Raw genomic sequence first — 21,408 nt, 5'->3', positions numbered from 1 at the left:
CCTAATTTTTTGATTAATTTTGTTAAAAATTGTGATTTTTAGATGCACAAAAATATTTTATTTAAAAAATTTCCAATATTTGTTTATTTTTCATTCTAATCCAATTGATTAAATTTCAAAAAGTAATTACTTCAATTAATTTTAACTCAATAAAACCCTTCAATATTTGAATCGTAATAAAATCTGTCCACATTCTATCTATAAATAAAATTTCTGAATTCATCAATCAATCAAATATCAAATTCCTCCCACCCCTCTTTTTTTTTTTACTCTTGTACTTGTATATCAAATTTCATATATGTTGACGTTATTTTTATTTACGTAAATATTCTATCAGTTATTTCTCGAGTTTCCAGTTTTGTGTTTTTCCAATAAATTTTTACTCCATAACTTGAAATCCGAGTTCATATATGACGCGCGCATATTATAAGTATAAACATAAATATAAATATCACCCGGACGTAAAAGTTAAATATTTATACAAACATACTGCACGGACATTTTATTAAAAATGGAAACAAATATTTACAATGTTTGTCGGTAAAAATTAAAAATTATTTACAGAATATCAGTGAAATTATTTTTCTACTTTATTATAAACGGAACTAGAGTAAGCTTTTTACGTCATCCCATGTCAAAACTCTTACTTACTCTTTACGAAAGTCGAGAGTGAATGATTGATAAAGAGCCCGAGACATTATTACTGGAAACTCTGAGATTCTCGGTCAATCGATCACTCATTTTTTCTAATTACAACTTTTTACTTCTGAGATTTGTGTCCATTTTTCAATTAATATTTTCAATATATATATTTATAAACTTGTCAATGGTAAAGTAAAACAATTGTGGCTATCCAATTAATGTACACAAACTTTTAGTTAAATTAGCAGTTTAAAAAAACTTAAATTAATTTCTTCATTGGATAATAATTTTTATTCTTGCGACTGCCGATATTTACGAATTATAAATAAAAAAACTTTGGCTGAATGATTTGTTTAAATTTATAAACACACTGTACATAATTTGGGTACTTTTTAAATAAATTAAAAAAATAATAGAGCTATCATAGGATCAATTAGAAATAATTTAATGGATAAATGTGACTGAACAAATTTAAAGAACCAAAAAACTATTAAAAACTCCTCTGAAAACTTAACATAAAAAATTGACTATCACTGAAAAATATAAAACTGTGAAAAGGTATTAATTCTTGTCTCAACCTTTCTGATGATACCAAATTAAACTATAAAAATTTCTTTAATAATAATAATATGCTCGTCACAAAATTTTCCTTTCGCTCTTAATTATTTAAATTGAAAATAACTATCGCTAAAAAATATCAAACCCAATTTACGATAAAGATACACCCGTTACTAAATTTTTCTTAGTTTCTTAATTATATAAATTAATTTTTGACGAATTAATTAATTAATTGGTCTCTTAATTAATAAATTAATTCGAATCTATTTATAACTACTCCGACAACTTATCATAGTAAATAATTTGAATCAAGAGGAAAAATTCTTGAATCAAGTAAAATTTACTCAAACCAAAAAAATTTTTCTTAATTTAAAAATTTTTCTACTCAAATAAAGAAGATGAATTTCTTCAAAATTATTTACTTGGTTTAAGTAAATTTTTTTTATAGAAAAGCTTAGTGACCCTCAATAGTAAATAAATTTCAATTTATTCAATTATTCGAAACTTTTTAATAAAATGTTTCATATCAAGAAAATAATTTACATGAATCAAAATATTCGTCGTCTTTCTAGAAATTTTTTTTCAGCAAAGATAAACTTTTTTTTTGTGTAGGTAAGAGTTTTGTATGTATATAGTTAGTAAAAAAACTCGGATTACGTTTACTTTCAGACACTGACAACAAGTAAAAATAAACTACGGATATATTTTGCGTAAGTAGATGCAAACTTTGATTTATAAACTTTTTTTCTATTTGTTACTGTTTTTATTTTTATTTTATTGTAGTTTATTCTACAGAACGAAAATCTCGAAGGATTGAAGCAGACTAGGATAGAGATTTCGTTTCTTACTTCTCTATAGCAAAGCTTAAAAATCCATCTGACCTCCGCAAGGTCTTTTCGTAAGCACTGACTTTCGAGATTATTTTTTTTTTTTCACTGTTATTGATGTTATTATCATTTTTATTCGTTTTCTATCACTCTATCTCTTTATTGATTATGACAGCAAAGTTGAGGAAGTGAATTTCGTGAACGTGATTTTCGCAAATTTTACTAATTACTCCGCTTTATACTTTCAAGCGCATTCAAATATTCAAGTGATACTTTTTTTTTTTTTTAGTTTATTTCATAGTTCTATCGAATCCCTAGTAGAAATAATCGAGTTTTCACTGGATATAAACCAGTAACTAGCCAGTGATATCGAGTAAAAACTTGAAATCGCGCCACCTACAACTAAGTCATAAACATTAGTTACACCGACAGTGTATCTTTACTAGTGTGTGTATGTTTGTTTATTTTTTTTGTTAACCTGTACGCATCATTATTGTAATTATTATTATTAAAAAACAGCATAAATCAATCAAAATTAGTGTTTATTAACGTGTAAATAATTTCCAGTATATATTTCAAAATGGATGCAGTGAAAAAAAATGACACAATATATAAATTGCGACTGTGGGCATTAAAAACAAATCTCCAATTCAAAATAATTATTTTCTTATTCTATTGTTAGATTTATTATTAGTCTATCAGTCTAATGATGTTATCTATTTTATAATGTACACATAAATGAAACTTTTTTATATCATATCGTTTATTAAACATTATTTTGAATTTATTTGACAATTTTAATAACGCCTAATAACCTCAGAATTCGAAACTGACAGTTTCACTAAAGCCGCCATAATGTTTTGTTAGATCTCTAGTAAAACTGGCCAGTTACTAGACAGAAACTGGATATTACACTGGCCAGTTACTGGTTTAAGTCTAGTAAAACTGGCCAGTTACTGGCTAGAAACTTGATTTCATTTCTACTAGGGATGGTTGACGCTTCTAAGATTACTTGATACATACCCAAGTATTTAATTAAGAAAAATTTTTTTTAAACAAATAATTTAATTGTCCCGTGTAAAAAAATCGTCTTTAAATAGTCTTAAGAAAATTTTAAAATAATGTTAAAAAAATTTTAGAGACGATTTTAAGCTAAGCTCACAGCGACAGAGCCCCGGAACATTAAAACGGAGCGTCTTAAAAAAGTCTTAAAATTGTCGGATAATAATTTTTCAACAATTTCAAATTCAATTTAAAAAGAGCGTACTCAAAAATGTTGCAGTTAGAAACTCATAAAATCGTCTAAAAAATGTCTAAAAATTAATTTTCATAAAGTCGAGAACCAAATATAAAAAATCTGCTCTCGGAATTTTTTTGGCGTCTTAAAAAACGGCTGCTCAATTTCAAAACACAGTAACTAACATTTAAAAATTTTTTTCAATTTTTCTGATTAAAAAAAAGTTTGCCCACCAAATTGATGAAAAATTTGATTTGTGAACAGAAAATACTTGAATATAACTATTTTTAAGAATCAGGATGGTAACTACTACAATTCAGATGGTTTACATAATTATTTCAATAATATTTATTACTATCGAATTCAGTTAATAGATTTTACCATAACTAGATAATAAACTCTACTATAAAATTTTCTCCGTGTACTAGGGAAACGACATTTTTAACCCTAGACTGGTCAACAAACGCGACCTAACGACTTTGGTCGAGTGATGAGGGATTTGCCGCAATGCTTTTAGAGCGTACAGTGTTGCCAGTTCATACACGTTTGACAGGCAGAGACTAGAGGTGTTTTCGGCAACGCCGCGGACAAAAAACTACTTACGACTCTGGTCAAGCGATGAGGAAAGCCCCGCAAATTGTTTAAGAAATTTTTTTTCAGCAATTTAACGTTTTCGAAGATGTTTGAAAAAATTATTAATATATTCTAAAATGTTCAGGGAAAAAATTCAAATTTTTTTGAATAATTTTAATAAATATTGAAGATGTAATAAACAAAATATAATTGAGCGCGGCGTCACGCTCATAGGGTGACCAGTCTAGGGTTAAGACGATTTCTTTCTACACGGGGTATTACGTAAAATTTTTTAATTTTTAATCTTAAAATTCTAATTTATTCAGTTGTAAAATATTCAAAAAATTCAACAAGAAAAATACTTGGTAAAAAAATTTTCACCCCCTTATTTATAAATTATCGGTTATAATCTGTATAGACATCATTGATGTATGCTCCGTTAAATAAGGTTTAATTTTAATGGAATGGACAATAATTAACTTGTACCCAATGTTATTATCCGCCGTAACAAAATTAATTTATAATTTAAATTATAAAAAGACTAAATTACATAAATAATATATGATTATCAAACATCATGGAAGTGATTGACTTATTTTTAAATAATTACATTCCATTTACGAATATGAATTATACAGATGCCAATAATGCTCTTAATCAGGCTTATTAATCACAAAATAATCATTTATCAATAATTCAAATTATTATTATTATTATTTATTTATTTATTCATTTGTTTATAATTAATAATTTTATTATGAATAATTTTATTTTGATTCAACTTAAACAATAAAAGAAATCATTTATGTGCGCCTTTTATCGAAGTGAATTTTTTCACGCTCAAGTTATATGTAAGTAGGATAGAATTTTTTTCAACGACTAAGCTCATGATTTAGCTACAATCTCATTCACGATTATTCCACAGTATTCCACAGGCTTTAAGGTTCTCAACGAAAGTCTTACTTATATTATACATTATACCAAATGCCGCCGTAGATATCTGAATTTCTTTCGAAGCTTTCGTGACCCGGAGTAAAGTAACGAAAATGAAACAATTGTAGAACGAGAAAGTAGATAAAATAAATATACACTTTTCTATAAATTCTTTATTGTTTTCTTATTCTCTAGCGACAATCGTTGAACTTTTAACAAAAAAATTTTTTCAATCAAAATAATTGCTTCAAACTTCGCAAAGAAAGATAAATATATTTAACTTAGTTGTTTAATTGCTCATCAATTGTAATTTTTTTCAAAAAAAAAATTTATCACTTAACGAATAAAGTTGAGTAAACTAAGAAAAGTTTATTTTCACGGTAGGATTGTCGTAAGTTTATAAATTCACTGAAGAATTGTAATAAAAAAAAAAAGAATTGTAAGAAAATGCATTTTTCATTCATTTTATTTTATTTTTTTTTTCTTCTTTCCTTACTCTTTTCTCAGCATTTGCAATTTTATTGTCACCACTCAGACCATTTATTTGAGTTCTCGTGAAAGACTAAATAAATATTGATTCGGTTTATATCTTTTTTTTAATTCTATTCATTTCAATTATTTATTTTAGTTATTGTGTCAATATTAATAAAGAATTATTCTTCTCTATTTTTATCTCTGATCATCTTTTACAATTACATTTAAATGATACTAATAAAAGATTTGAACTTTAAAAATCATGGCATTATAATTTTTTAAACTTAGATTTTTTTTATTGTTTTATTGAAATTTTTTACTCGATCAATTCGCTGATAAAAGTGTAAACTTTTTTTTTTTACATTGTATTTTTATTAATCAAATAAAAAAAAAATTTAATGCAGCTGACGGCATATGAGGAATAGAATTATTATTGGACACATTGTTATCGATGGAATATTATCATTATTAATTTCATATGTATTATATTTTAAACTAGGATTGAAAGAAGAAAAGAGATTATAGTTTGATAAGATTAAATAATTAATTAAGTTTTTTTATATAATTCTTATTATTAAAATATTAAAAAATAATTATTAATCTTAGTAATTTTTAAGGTTTATTATTCTTGATTTGATACTACAATAAATATGAATATGTATAGTCGAATATGAATATGAATATAGTCGAATCGTTCAAGAGAACTTAACATAACTTCACATAACTTCACATAATTTCAGTCGATTCGTTCAAGAGATAACTTCATATAATTTCACATAATTTCACATAATTTCAGTCGAATCGTTCAAGAGATAATTTCACATAATTTCAGTCAATTCGTTTATCCACACAGTTTAAATAGGATACTTTTGTATACGCAGTTTTAAGTAAGTCATCAATTAGATTTAGTTTATCCACACAATGTGAACAAGATACTTTTGTGTACGCAGTTTTACGTAAGTTGCCAGTTATTATTATTAGTTTCTTGGTTATTTCAAGTCTTTCAGCACAATTCGAACAGTTCACTTTTTCGCGAGCAGCTTTAATCACCTCTAAATTTTTATGCAAATCAATAATTTTCCCAACAAATATCCCGACATCCTCAGGTGGAATGTCACCAAAATAACTTTCTATTAAATCGTCAAAATCGTCCCAGTAAGGTGGCTGACTTCTGAGAAAGGCGCGTTCGATATCAGTCAATTTATCCATGGATTATATAACTGATTCAAATGATTGCAAGCAGAGGACTAAAATTTGGAGGCAAGTAAGTATAACTCCCCACCAAAGATCCCCTCCCAACGACGCCAAAAGCCGGTTTAAACTTGTCGGATGACGTAAAAACATGATGTAATCGAGAGAGGATGGGCTAAAAACCGTTAAAATTCAAAAAACTCCTACCCCACATCGATAAAACAGAACATCGGTATCAAACCGACTGTTAACAATACCCTGCAGTCGATAACATAGATCACCAGTTGACGTCAAACTATCGACAAAAACTTACCTCAAATCGATAAATAAACTTCAATACCTAAACCTCCATTACATCCCACCAGAGCGGCGTAAGTATCGAACTTGCTTGCATATACTTATACCACAAGTCATTTGAATATATACAAAAATCATCATCACATCAAATAAGTGCATATCACATCAACACCAAAGCAGACACACGGCAAAGGTATCGGCTCTGCTGTTGGGGTGGTAGCATTTTGACCTCAAACAATCGATCAACAAATCGATGATAATCCCCCAACAGTCGGTAAAAATCGATGATAATCCCCAACGGTAAAAATCGATCTACAAATCGATGCCAATCCCCAACAGTCGGTAAAAAAAAGAACATAAAAAACGACCTTCGATATCGCAGAAACACCAACAACAACCGTCGATAAGGCAGAAACCTAAATGTCAGTACTGCTGAAATCTACTTTATCGGGGGGTCAAACCTTCCTTGCTTAGCTAATCCGATGTTACACTCATCAAGAGCTTTCATTTGAGTACCCACATGCATTTTGATATATTGTTTATATATACATATATATAATATATAATATATAAATATATGAAAAACTAATGTGGGTACTCAAATGAAAGGTCCCGATGAGTGTAATGTCGGGGTGAGTTTATATCTTTAAAAATGGTGATAGTTCACAAGATACAAAGACATTTCTTAATTATGTTAAATTGCACCGTACTTTCTTAACTATTGACTTTTTTGAAGATATAAGCTCTTCCCGATATTACACTCATCAAGAGCTTTCATCTGAGTACCTACATGCATTTTGAGATATATTTTCATACATACATATATATAATATATATATTTCATATATTTTTTATATATTCATATATATGAATTTATAAAATATATGAAAAATTGATGTGGGTACTCAAATGAAAGGTCTTGATGAGTGCAACATCGGGATGAGCTTATATCTTTAAAAATCTCCATAGATCACCAGATACAAGGTCATTTCTTAATTATGTATCTAGAGATAGAATATTTTCGAATGCAGCCTAAATACTTATGATAATAAATTGATTATCGGTGAGAATGATGTGAAACCTTAAAAAGACACAAATTCAAATCAAGACCTTTGAAATGACACTAAATTTCACTAAAAAAAAATCAATTTTATCATATGACTATCCTAGACTCCAAATTTTTCTTATTCCATAATTAATTTGATTTTCACAATAATTTTTAAAGAAAATTTTCTTCCGTATATGTATAATATTTAATCATGTGTGAAGCACATTTATCGTGAAGCAATAAATAAAGCTAATTCACAAATAAACGAGTCTGAGGTCAAGGGCGTTTAAATTTTCTTGGAAGATGGAACAAGAGTTTTTAATTTTTAATTTATTACTGCTGAGAAAATTAATCATTCGGAAGCGAATAAATTTTATTTTTCTTAAAAACTAAATAAATGAATGAATAGATAAAAGTGGGAGTCGCTGTTTTCTTGAAAAAAGTTCTTGGAAAAAATAAATAAAAATATTTTTCGCCATAGTGCTACTGTCTGATGTACTATCGGCCAAATATTTATATCTATACATATATTATGTATCGCGTGTGAGTACTCGGGTCCTCGAGAGGATAAATAGTGTACACATGTTTACGCACCCGAGGGAAACCGATATTTATGAATCCACCGAATTTTACAAAAGTGCTTTGGTTTTTGTTCAGAAAAGTTTATTCTTTTTGAACGTTGAGGAATTTTTTATAAATCTCGTTTGGGTTACACGTAAATGTTATATATTTCTGTATATACATACGGAAACTTATAAAACTGTTTAAATTTTATTTGACAAAAAAGTAACTGTGGATTTTGATGGACTTTGTTCTTTAAACATTTTATCTCATGTATATATTTATACTTTTTTTCGTTTTGCTTCGCCTAGAGAGATTTTGAATACTAACTACCGCAAAAGCTCACGTGGAATAAAAATCTCGGGTATTTTTTATTGCGCAATATTTTATTTTTCATAGATTTAAACTCGTTAAATATTTGAATAATAATAAAAATAATCTATATTATTAAGAGAATATTTTTTCTCTAGATACAAAATTAAGAAGTGACCTTGTATCTTGTGAACTATTGATATTTTTAAAGATATAAGCTCATCTCGATGTTACATTCATCAAGACCTTTTATTTAAGTACCCACATCAATTTTTCATATATTTATATATATTATATATATGTATATATGAAAAATATATAAAAATGCATGTGGGTACTCAAATGAAAGCTCTTGATGAGTGTAACATCAGAATGAGCTTATATCTTTGAAAACGTCAATACTAATAATAATAATAATAATATTTATTGTTTGTTAGCTTCGCTATTTACAATATATATATATATATATATATATATATATATATATATATATATATATATATATATATATATATACAAAACATAAACAATTTCTTTAAAATAAATAAATACAATAAATACATATATACATTCTTAATAACTATTTATATTTTTAAAACCATCAACATTATTTATAAAATAATTTTTGAGCTCTATTTTAAATATATTTAATCGCTCTTCGTTTATTATTTCACATGGTAATTTGTTATACCAATGTAGACCTCTATACCTAAGAATACTTAAGAAAGTACAGTGGAATTTAACAAAATTAATTATTTAAAAAAGCAAAATTCTATTTATTTATAGTTCACAAGTCACGACAGTCACATAGTGACTGCAAGGTTGCTAGTAATAATAATAAACTGTTAATTTAATGAGAAAAAAATTTCTTTCTACTGATTTAACCAACTAAAACTTATGTTGAAATGTACGATAGTAGAAATGTTATTTAAAAATTAGATTATAAGTTATAAAAATTGAGATAGAGTTTGGTAGATACCGTATAATGCAAAAATGAAGAAATATGATCCGATTTATAATATAAATCTCTTTCAGGAAAAGTTGTCAATCGGATTATGACGTCAACATATTTCCCAAGTGATTGAGAACTAAATTTGTATTTTATTATTGTAAATTTTTTTGCTTTGAGGATTGAGAATATTATTCATAATAGATGCCAGTATACCGGTGAAGATATGGATATATGTTGGTAGTATAAGTTTGAGTATTCTAAATTTCGTTTTTTATGTTAAAAGTGTGGGAGTGTAATATGTGTATATAAGAAAAGCGTGTTCTCGATTTATGAGACGGAAAAAGCATGAGATGAAGAAGGTGAAAAAGAGAATGATTTGTGCGACTACTGAAAGCATCTCTTCATTCTCTGGCGAGATGATCTATGATATATATATTAAAATAGTGAATTTTTAAAATATACTTGTCACAAAATATTTCACATATTTTTTTTTTTTAATCAATAATAATAATAATAAATTATCATAATAATAATAAAACTCTTCATTTATTTTTAACATAATTTATAAACTAGTTTATTAATTCTTTCATGCGATTAATTAAGACTGACCTTATAATGTCATAATGAACCTCGTCTTTTTATTCCACAAAAATTAATATAATTAGAGTTACTGTAGTGGATTAACATTTACAAAGCTAATGTTTTTGTAGGCGTTTTATTTTGTTTTGTAATTAAAATCTTATGAATATTTTTAATACTTTAATCCGATAGGAAAAAAAAATCAATGTTCGTAAAATAAAGCAACAGAATAACTAAAATTGTATGGAACAATAAAGTGATTATTTACTGTCTATAAAGTTTAGAAAATAGTAATAAATACCTAATTGAAATTTATATGTAAAGTAATTTTTAAAGGGTTCTAAAGATAAAAAGACATGAGATTTTTGCTTCATAAACGGCATTTACGATCGCGTTAGCATTCAAAAGGCCATATTGTGCATCATAACTTGAATTTTATTACTCACAGTAAAGTGCGGTATTAAGATTTAAATACCGATCATACGTGATTTTGAATAATCCTATCAATTCTCAACTGGCTACACTTTAACCACATTATATGTCAGTTATTTTTTAAATTATAATGAGTGATATTATTATTATTATTATTATTGTTATTGTTATTATTGTCAGATAGATGAAGTCTTAGATTTCTGAGATTTTCTTTTCGTCGCCGATAAAGTGTACTGTTACAACTCTCCAGTACTTGAGATAGAAACAAGTGTAGCGGCTAAGAGTCCTCGAAATCGATTATACAAGACAATTCACAATACAAAATGCTGTTAAAACTTTGAAAGTTATTTAAGTGATACAAGTCATTACTAAGTCGTTATAAAGCTGATAACTTTATTTAATTTCAGTGTTTTTAATTTGTTTTAACAAAGGGATTATGAGTTTTATAAACTTTTATAAAAATAAATTTAATGGTATCAATTTTAATAAATTTTATCACCACACATTTTTAGATTAAATTAAGAATAACAGCCAAAAGCTATATTTAAATTGTAGAATTTGACTTTCGCTAAAACCAATTGTGATATTGATAGTTGTATAAATGTACAGGCTTGATTCTTAAGTAAATAAGTTACAAATATATCCGCTAGATGGCTAACTTAATTGTCACTCTTAAATGTACACTTTAACTTAATCAAATTTTATAATTATTGATCTTGATTTAAGGAAAAAATTCTTGAATAAAATATAAAATTTATTTAAAACCTTAAAATTATTTATTTTATTTAAAATTATTAATTTTATTTAAAAATTAAAAATGTTTCATGTCCCACAGCCAAAAATTTCCTTAACGAAAATTATAATATTGCATAATAGAAACGTTTACAAATCCATTTTCTGAAAAAACTAACAATGAAACAAACCATTTTTCCTAAACCTCTCTGACAAATCAAAATCGTATAAAAAATGACAATTAAATTCGTTTAACTCAGACTTAACTTCAAATAAAACACAACGGTATCAACAGTACAATCATTCTCCAACAGTTGAAACAATCCGTTATAAAACTCAGCTATCAGCCATATCACCGAAACTATAAAACTAACTACTTCGTAAACCCAAATCAATGCCTTTTTTTTATCAGCAAACTTTCAAAAGAATTTTTATCCTTTTTAATTGTACTCGCCCATGTAGTTGTTGCTTTACTTTGCATATCAATAATATCTGTTAATAATCTAACTTTTATTGGCACATCACAGCCAATAGTATCATTAAGCTTATTAATAACTCGATTCTCAATCCAATTTTCACTTTTATTATGTCCATTATATTCATGATTATTTCCAGATAATTCACTCTCTGTTTAATTCAAATTCAACAAGTGAGTTCCTAGTTTTTCGACCCCGTAATTTCGAAATTGAATTCTTTTGCTAACATTAGTTGTCATTATCACTATCAATATCATTACGCTCTTTGTGGATGCTCCAGTTAAAGATTCGAGCGACGAACTTGTCGATGAACATACTTCCCTAGAACTATCTTTACAGTTGTCAAGTTTACGTTGGTCTACTTGTCTTATCTCAGACAAACTATTCATATTTAAATAGTCAGCTCACAACGTTCCGTGTACTTTTCTCGTTGATGAGTTTTTGACACCTAACTTTGTTCTGACATCCTGAAACTGGAACTTTAGGTTTACAAATTTGTAACAAGGTTTTCAACCATTTAAATGCAACTCATCTCCGTCTATTACTAAATTTATTTCACGTTTCTCCGAGGAATTATTATTGAGCTCACCTCTATTCTACAATTTCTCAGTCAAAGACTGAATAACATTTCACACCGTCAAAAAACCAGATAAACATACTGATTAATGACTTACTAAATAATGATTTTGAAATTTAAACATTTAAATAAACCTTTATGGTCTAACAATCATCAAAAACAACATTATGCAACTTTAAAACTAATTTAACAATAAAAAGTGTCAGATTTTACCGGATCCCAAAATATTTAGTTCTAAAAATGACCACTAGGTGGCGCCACTGCCATTTTCCCGGCCTTTTTCACGGGTTTACAGTCAAATTGAGGACAATAGTCCTCAATTATAGGATAAAAGTTATCCGAATTTGAAAATTGTTCGAACCGGAACTCTGTCGAAGAAAGTCGTCAAAAACTAGATGAGCTTTGATAAATGATTTATTAAACAATGATTTTGAAGTTTAAGCATTTAAATAAACCTTTATGGTCTAATAATCATCAAAAACGACATAAGACAACTTCAGAACAAATTTAACGATACAAATTGTCAGATTTTACCAAATTCTAAAATATTTACTTTTGGAAGTGACCACTAGGGGGCACCACTGCCCTTTTCCAGCCTTTTGCACAGGTTTAAAGTAAAATTGAGGACAATAGTGAGTTATAGGATAAAATTTATCCGAATTCGAAAATTGTCGAATTGTTCGAACCGGAACTCTGTCGAAGGAGGTTATCGCACGTGTATGAGGCCGCCCACTCCCGTGTAGTACAGTCTCGCTCAATGTAGATGGAATTGAAATAGGGATAAATGAGATGGTATTTCACGGAGATTACTGCCATTCATGTTGAAAGACTTGATCGTCTGAATGGTAGAGCGTTCTTGTCAATCTCATTTGAGGAGTTTTTTCACTCGACTGATTGCAATAATCGGGGATCAGTCGCGGATTTTTTCCCCAGATGAACCGATTATGTTTCGTATAAGGACTTAAACTTGAGAGGCTGCATGATATGCGAAATAAAATAAAAGTAAAAAATATTAAACGTATGTGGTTTCTTTATAGTAAAACGATGCCAAATGCTATCGCGGAAGTGCAGCTGATGCACGATTTCGGATGTCTTGTGCTATTCCTGTTCTAATTTTTTTATTTTCTTATCTTGTGCTGGGACTTTGAGATTTTACTTATATACTTTTATATGGATTGAAAACGTGGAGCGTTAAAAATACGATTTTCTCGAGTAAGTTACAACCAATGTTATAGAAGATTGAATATATATTTGTTCATCGGTAATTTATACTATTTGTACCTTTTTTTATCTTGATTTTACAACAAGTGTTTGCGAGATTTTTTATTAACAATAAAAATAATCGACAGGATGTTGAATTTATTTTAATCGAATTTGTTTATTAATAGTAGCCAGCTCAATCAAGTCCCAAGCTTTTGACCTTTGGGATTTTATTTAAAAACTTTTGATTTGGTTTGTTTGATAGTCTAATTGGATTTAGATTTTTTGGATCACTTAGTAGAACCACATGACATGTGAAGTGAAATGATTACAAGTACGGGGAAAATAAAACCTGCAATTGCGTGTCAGTTTATTCTCTACTGCGTACTCGGATTATTTTTTTATTGCCGCTATTAGAGACCAATAAACATTCAATGGCCGATGAAATGTCCAGTATATTAATGCTGGTAATTGGCAATTTTGTTCTTTATTCAGTTTATAAAAATTTTTAGTAGATTTCATGATTCGTTTTAAAAATTTTGCAAATTTATGATACACGGAAAAAAGTCAACTGTAATGAATAATAGTTAATTTATAGTAAGTAATGATCAACTGGAAAAAATTACTATTTCGAACAGTAAAATCGTGATTTTAACAATCACTTTATAATATTTATCATTTAAATGCTACAATTTATTATTTACATGGAAGAAAGTACTATTTCAAACAGAAATATTCGCTATGTGATAGTCCAAAATGTTAAAGTATAATAATTAAGAATTTTGACTTTGATATTTATCGTTTCGTACCTAAAAAATGATCGCATGATATGTAAAAAATATAAGCTACAGTTACTAAATTTCTATACAAGCAACGTCAATATTTACAAAGTAAAATGGTAAATTTTAAACGCAACGCTAAAAATCAAACTATATTTATTGATTTGCTTGGACTGGTAAAATATATATTTTAAGAGTAAAATTTTTACTGTTTCAAATGTTAAATTCTCCGAGTGTGAGACCTTCCCCTTCTCCTCATAGTATAGACTATATATTGAAACGGCAATTTTTACTGTTTGAAACTGTAATTTTTTAAGATTAGAGAGTCGTTATTTACTATAGTGACAGCTACTAATCACATTTTCGATATTAAATTATAAATTGTGGCTTTTACACTTTCTACATTAAGTTTTGCAATATTTACATTTGTGTCACCCCGATGCCCGCTGTACTGTTTGAAACTATAAAAATTAACTAAAATCCGAGTGAATTTTAGAGTTTTATTTTTTCCGTGTAGCTCAGACAAATCTACTTCTATTTCTGCTTTTTTTTATTATTTCTTAAGTTATAATTTGAAACTATGAATTATTAAAAATGTAAATGGTGATAATTAGCAAGAGAAAAAATTAATGACGGTAAAAAAAGCATTAGTATAATTTATTATTTATAAAAGCACGTGTTTTAGAGTCATTAAACACTCTTAGTAAGCTCTTAAATGGTGTCTTGAGGTATTTTCACGAAGCCATTTGCAAGATTAAGACATTAAAAGGGACGGTGAGTCCACGTGTTAGACATTCTGGTCACGAGCTTTACGACGACTAACAAACCACGCTTTGCATTAAGCCATAACTTTTTAAAAATTAAGACGGTGACGAGGAGTAAAAAGCGAAAAACCGCCGGCTAAGTTGAGGAAAGCTCAAGATACAGGGCATGGCTCACTGGAAATTTACGGCTTGAGGAAATCTTACGGGAAAAAAATTAGTACTGAAGTAATAAATACTGATTTACTAAATTAGGAGGAGATATTGTTAATTTAATTAGTTTAATTAATAAAAATATAACAAGTTCCTTCTAGTCATTATTATTACTATCATTATTGTTTTTATTTTTATTATTAATATTATCATTATTATTATTATTAAATAATTTTTTATGGATCGTAAATTCTAAGCGCATTCTCATTTTACGGTACGTGATAGTATGGGCATTGAGAGCTATTGCTATCATCTATATGTACAAGAGTTATTGGTATTGAGAGGATGCACATCAACCTCATTGGTATTGAAATGGAATTTGTTATTTGGATCCGATATTACTAAATTAATCATTAATATTTATCTATATTTTTATTCTGGTATTTATTAATTGATTTTAACAAATAGAGTAAGAGAAATTGTTAAAGTGTTCAAAAAAAAGTTTTAAATCGATCACCATTTTGTAAAAATATCAAAATAAAAAAAATCGGCAACCAATTTTTTTTTCAGATGTACATTGAATAAATAAAATTTAAAAAAAGCAATCCTGATATTCTTTTATTTTAAAAAAAATTCTCTCAGCAAAACTCAGCTAATTCGTTTTTTATGTCATGTATTGGCTTACAATTGACACCAAACTAATATAACATTCCCTTTAAATATTTTAATAGTTATTTTTGATTTCTAATAATTTAAAAATACTGAAAAATCGTTTAGAAAAAAAAACTTATGAAATTGAACTTTTTTTATAAAAAAAGTCGCAGAAATTTTTATTTTTACGATATCGAAAAAAAGCCGACGCCATTTTATTCGGAAAACAATGTATTTTAAGGAAAAAAATCAATATTTAATGAAGTTCGAAAAAAATATATTTATTCTGAAGTTTGAAGTTACGAATTTCGGTCAGTCGCTTAAAATGAGAATAAGACATTTAAACATGAAAAATAATATAGAAAGATTTAGTTTTGTGTTATAAAACTTTTTTATTATAATTATAACAATAAAAAAACAGAAATATCTTGAAGAATATCAATGAAATTAGTCGTAAATAGGACTGTCTCATTTATAAATCTCCTTCTAAATTTAAAATTGCCTCAAAGCCCAACATATTTTCATACACAGAAAAAAAAGTTTACTTGAATCAACTAAATAATTTTGAAGAACTTCATCTTCTTGATTTAAATAGAAAAATTCTTAAACTAAGAAATTCTTCATGGTTTAATTAAGTAAATTTTACTAGATTGAAAAATTTTTCGTCTTGATTCAAGACAACAAAGATTTTCAAAATTATTTTTTTGGATCAAGAATTGTTCTCTTGAATAAAATCAATTTTTTTTTTCTGTCTAGGAAACTCGAAAAATAAAAATAGTTGATTTTTATCGCGCCACCTTAATATACATATATGTATTTTTTCTTTCACACCACATTTGAATTCACCAACCTTTATATAATATGTATGAAAGTATGAGCAATAAAATTGCTATAGGGACTAGGGGAATTATGTGACATTAGATCTGCAATTTCAAATGCACGTGTACTTAATAATAAAAAAAAAAAAAAAAAAAAAAAAAAATTGTTTGCATTTTTCGATACAAACGCAAATAGTTTTACATGAAGCCAACCAGTTGATTTGAATTACTAAATTTGAAAGGTATAAATTAAATGGAATATTGAAGTGCTTATTGAACCAAGAAACAGATATTGATATTGGAGGAATTGGGTGTACTAAGAATTCAAAACAGACTGGAATTCAAGACTCAATGTTCAGTTGTATTGTTTTGTTAATATCAGAGAACGAGATTTCGGATTTGACGGCCCAGTGCTTGGGATTCATTTAAAGGGAAATTATTTTAAAGGATATATAATCTTGAGTTTAGAAACCAAGAGGGAGTTCTAAGCTTAATCATCAATAATTCTGCTTTGACCGACCTTAGCTTTATCTCTCAAGGTAGCCTAATTGTCTTGATTGCAGGTCAGTGAACAATTTCGGGCAATATATCTACTTATATCAATTTTCAATTTTAAATTGTCATTTTTTGGGTAAATTGGCTTAGAGTTTTTTTGATTGTAATGTAATTACTTGTTTATCAAATAATTTATATTTTATCAGTTCTGTCATGTTCTATCGATTGAAACCAGAAATTAAAGATGGAAAAAAAAGACAAACCCATAAAAAGAGTTAATTTATGCGCGTATTTAATAAAGTACGCGGTGTCTGGAAAGTCTCGATGGGCGATATCCATTTTTTATATGAGAATACGAGTGTGTCGTCATTCCGAAGTATTTTGATGACCGTAGAACTGTGTTAGAGTGAAACTGCTGACTCGAGCCCATCAAATAGCACCGAGTGGATAAAAGATAAGTATTAGTATTATATTTATTTTTATTTTATTGTTATTGATCTTAGATGTTCTATATGCCAGATATCGATGAGCCGCATTTTTCCAGCTCTACTCAGATGAAATTAGTTTTCTAGGTGTCGCGTAATGTCGATATGAAAGGGCGGAAATCTTGAAATTGAAATGGTTGGAATGAAAATTTATTACAGGTCAGGAATACTCAAAAAGTGAACTTATGATAAAATCGGTTTTTTTTTTGGAAAAATTTAGTGTCATTGCAAAGGTCTTGACTTGAATTTGTGCCTTTTCAAGGTTTCATTTCATTTTCACCAATAGTTAATTTATGATAGTAAGTATTTAGGCTGCATTCGAAAATGCTCTATTTCTAGATGCATAATTAAGAAATGACCTTGTATCTTGTGAACTATTGACATTTCTAAAGATATAAGCTTATCCTGATGCTACACTCATCGAGACCTTTCATTTGAGTAACTACATTAATTTTTCATATATTTATATATTATATATATGTATATATGAAAAATATATAAAAATGCATGTGGGTACTCAAACGAAAGCTCGTGATGAGTGTTACATCAGGATGAGCTTATATATTTAAAAATGTCAGTATTTGACAAGATACAAGGTCATTTTTTAATTGTTAAATTGCACTGTACTTTCTTAACAACTGATGTTTTTAAAGATATAAGCTCATCTCGATGTTACACTCATCAAGAGGTTTCATTTGAGTACCCACATCAATTTTTCATATATTTATATTATATATATATATATATATATATATATATATATATATATATATATATATATATATATATATATATATATATATATATATATATTAAGGTGTGCCAAAATGTAACTCCCGTGGAGAACCTTTTAAAATTGGAATTTTGAGTTCCGCTTTTAACAAGGGCTGCGTTTGGGCATTTCCTGAGATATTTTGGAGTGAGACGATGTATTTGATTTTCAATTTTTTAACAGAAGCTTAGTTTGGGCACTTCTGGCCAAATTTTGAATTTTCACCGGAAATGCCCAAACTAAGCTTCTGTTAAAAGCGGAACTCAAAATTCCAATTTTAAAAGGTTCTCTACGGGAGTTACATTTTGGCACACCCTAATATATATATATATGTATATATGAAAAATATAACAAAATGCATGTGGGTACTCAAATGAAAGCTCTTGATGAGTGCAACATCGGGATGAGCTTATATCTTTAAAAAAGTCAATAGTTAAGAAAGTACAATGCAATTTAACATAATTAAAAAAAGACCTTGTATCTTGTGACACACATCAATTTTTCATAAATTTACATATATTATATATGTATGTATATATGAAAAATATATAAAAATGTATGTGGGTAGTCAAATGAAAGCTCTTGATGAGCATGATATCGAGATGAGGTTATATCTTCAAAAAAGTCAATTTTTAAAAAAGTACAGTGCAATTTATCAAATGTCATTATTTAATAAAGCAAAATTTTATTTATTTATATTTCACAAGTCACGGCAGTTACATATTGACTGCAAGGTTACTAGTAAAAATTATTGAAGTAAAAAATTTCAAGTAATGACTTAAGACGCGTTCAGAAATCAAATCTAACACCATTTCATTTGCTTTTGAAAGAAAAAAAAATGGTTAAGTTATATAAAAAGTTGACATTTTAATTTTGTACTTGAGTTAACTTGATAGCAAAGCTCAGGTAAAATTTTATATTTTTATAACTTTAATACTTCGATGTCTTACTTTTTATTGACTGCTATAGATATAATATGAAATGAAAGTTTTATTTGATAAGTCTCAACTCACTGAATCTAGCGATAAATAAATACCGGGATTGAGTTTTCTAAATCTTGACACAGTTTTATTAAAATCTGGAGCCCTGGTTTCTATTTTTAATAACTCTATGACAAATATGTAAATAAATAGTGCAGTGTACAGCTTGACTACTTACTTCCACAATTAATCTCTTGTGGGAAATGCTTTAAAGTTAGCCAAAGGATATTTCAGGGATAATAGCCATAGTAAATTGGTTTTTTATTTTTAAAAAGCAAAACTAAAAAGCACATGCTAGGCAACCCGTAAATTGCAGCGGGTATCTGGTGTAGCTGTACACTGTTCCCCTCGGTGGACCGTGGGGAATGGAAATAAAAGAAATTACGAAATAAAAGTGTTTAGAGGCGTTGAAGAAAAAATAAAACAATAGAGAAGAATTTAAAGTATAACTTACGACGGGAAAATCGATCGGTAAACTTTTTTCTAGATACTGATTTATCGCAGAATCATCTTATTACTAAATTTGTGAAACTTTGTATTATTTACTTTTCGATCTTATTGAATTAAACGAGTTCCTGTTGCATTTCCACAAAAAGTCAGTGTAAAGTTCAGAATACAATCTTTTTTTTTTTTTTTTTTTTTTTGAAGTGAAACTTCTTTATCGACGTATGAGAGAAATTTTATAGCTATGTAAAAAAAAATATCACAATTTTCGGTTACGCGCCCTGTTGTTTTTTTTTTCTTTTTATCAAAGTTCAGTATAGCGACGTAAAGAATAAATCCAGTAAGCATGATTAATTCTAAAAATAATTAAAAGAACAAAGTAAATAATAATTTTAAAATACAATTAGGAAATAAAAATATGTATACATACATCTTTTTAATTACTCTTTTCTAATAATTTATTTATTTATTTTGAATTCTATAAAATCGTAGCATGTCCACAAGATTAACTATCATCATATAATTATATTGCTTTGAATAGATAATTTCAATTATTTACTCATAACTTGTGTAATTGAGTAAATTATTAAATATCTGCTTTGAATTATTTTTACTAAGATATGACATGAAATATGAATATTAAAGTTCGTTATATAGTTTTTGTAAACTGATTAACTAATTTTTAGATTAAATAATAGCAGAGTCTAAATAATAACAACAATGGTAATTATGATGCGATCATAATTGATGAAATACAATAATTATAACAAAAGCAATGATAAAATTAATTACTCATATTATTTGCATGCATGTCCATAATAATACACAGAAAAAAAATGTTCTTGAATTAAGTATATAATTTCGAAGAACTTAATATTCTCAATTTGAGCAGAAAAATTTTTGATTCAAAGAAATTTTTCTTGATAGATGGAAATTTTACTTGAAGCAAGAATTTTTCGTCTTGATTCAAGACAATTACCCTCTTCAAAATTATAGTAGAAAAGAAAATTAAAGTAGAAAAGCTTTCATTTAATACGGAAAAATTTTTTTTTCTCAAGCTTCATCTACCCAATTTCCGTGAAGTTGTAAATAGTAGAAAAATGATATGTCATAAAGAAGTTTCACTTCTTACCTGTGTATTTTGAAACACACATATTTTTTTTTTTTTTTTTTTTTTTTTAAGAAAATCTCTTCGATTTTGGGCAAAGAGGTTTTCAATTATTAAAAATTTTATATTATGCCCAAACTTCTCCAGGCTGGGTTAGAGTTAGTCAATGATTTTTCTTTAAGCAACAGGAAAAAAATCGTTAAAACGATTGCAATAGTAAATTTTCATCAAATCGATGAAAAAATAGGTAAATTTTAATTTAAAAAACAAGCAAGCATTGAAAATGATGCTTATTTAATAAGTTTTCAATTGCATTTTACAGAATATCGATAATTCATCGGGTTCAAAAGTTGTTTCAAAA

At 27.4% G+C, this 21,408-nt stretch overlaps 1 protein-coding gene across 7 annotated transcripts in view; it reads right to left on the bottom strand.

Moving 5' to 3' along the window:
• LOC123265694 (tachykinin-like peptides receptor 99D) overlaps positions 1 to 21,408 on the bottom strand; it is a 128,747-nt gene that overhangs the window by 20,215 nt on the left and 87,124 nt on the right. The gene's annotated exons all lie outside the window — the stretch shown is intronic.

This window comes from Cotesia glomerata, linkage group LG5 (assembly GCF_020080835.1).
Source record: "Cotesia glomerata isolate CgM1 linkage group LG5, MPM_Cglom_v2.3, whole genome shotgun sequence".
NCBI classification, from domain to species: domain Eukaryota; kingdom Metazoa; phylum Arthropoda; class Insecta; order Hymenoptera; family Braconidae; genus Cotesia; species Cotesia glomerata.
Note: the sequence above shows the minus strand (reverse complement) of the source record. Positions and strands in the feature narration are given on the sequence as shown.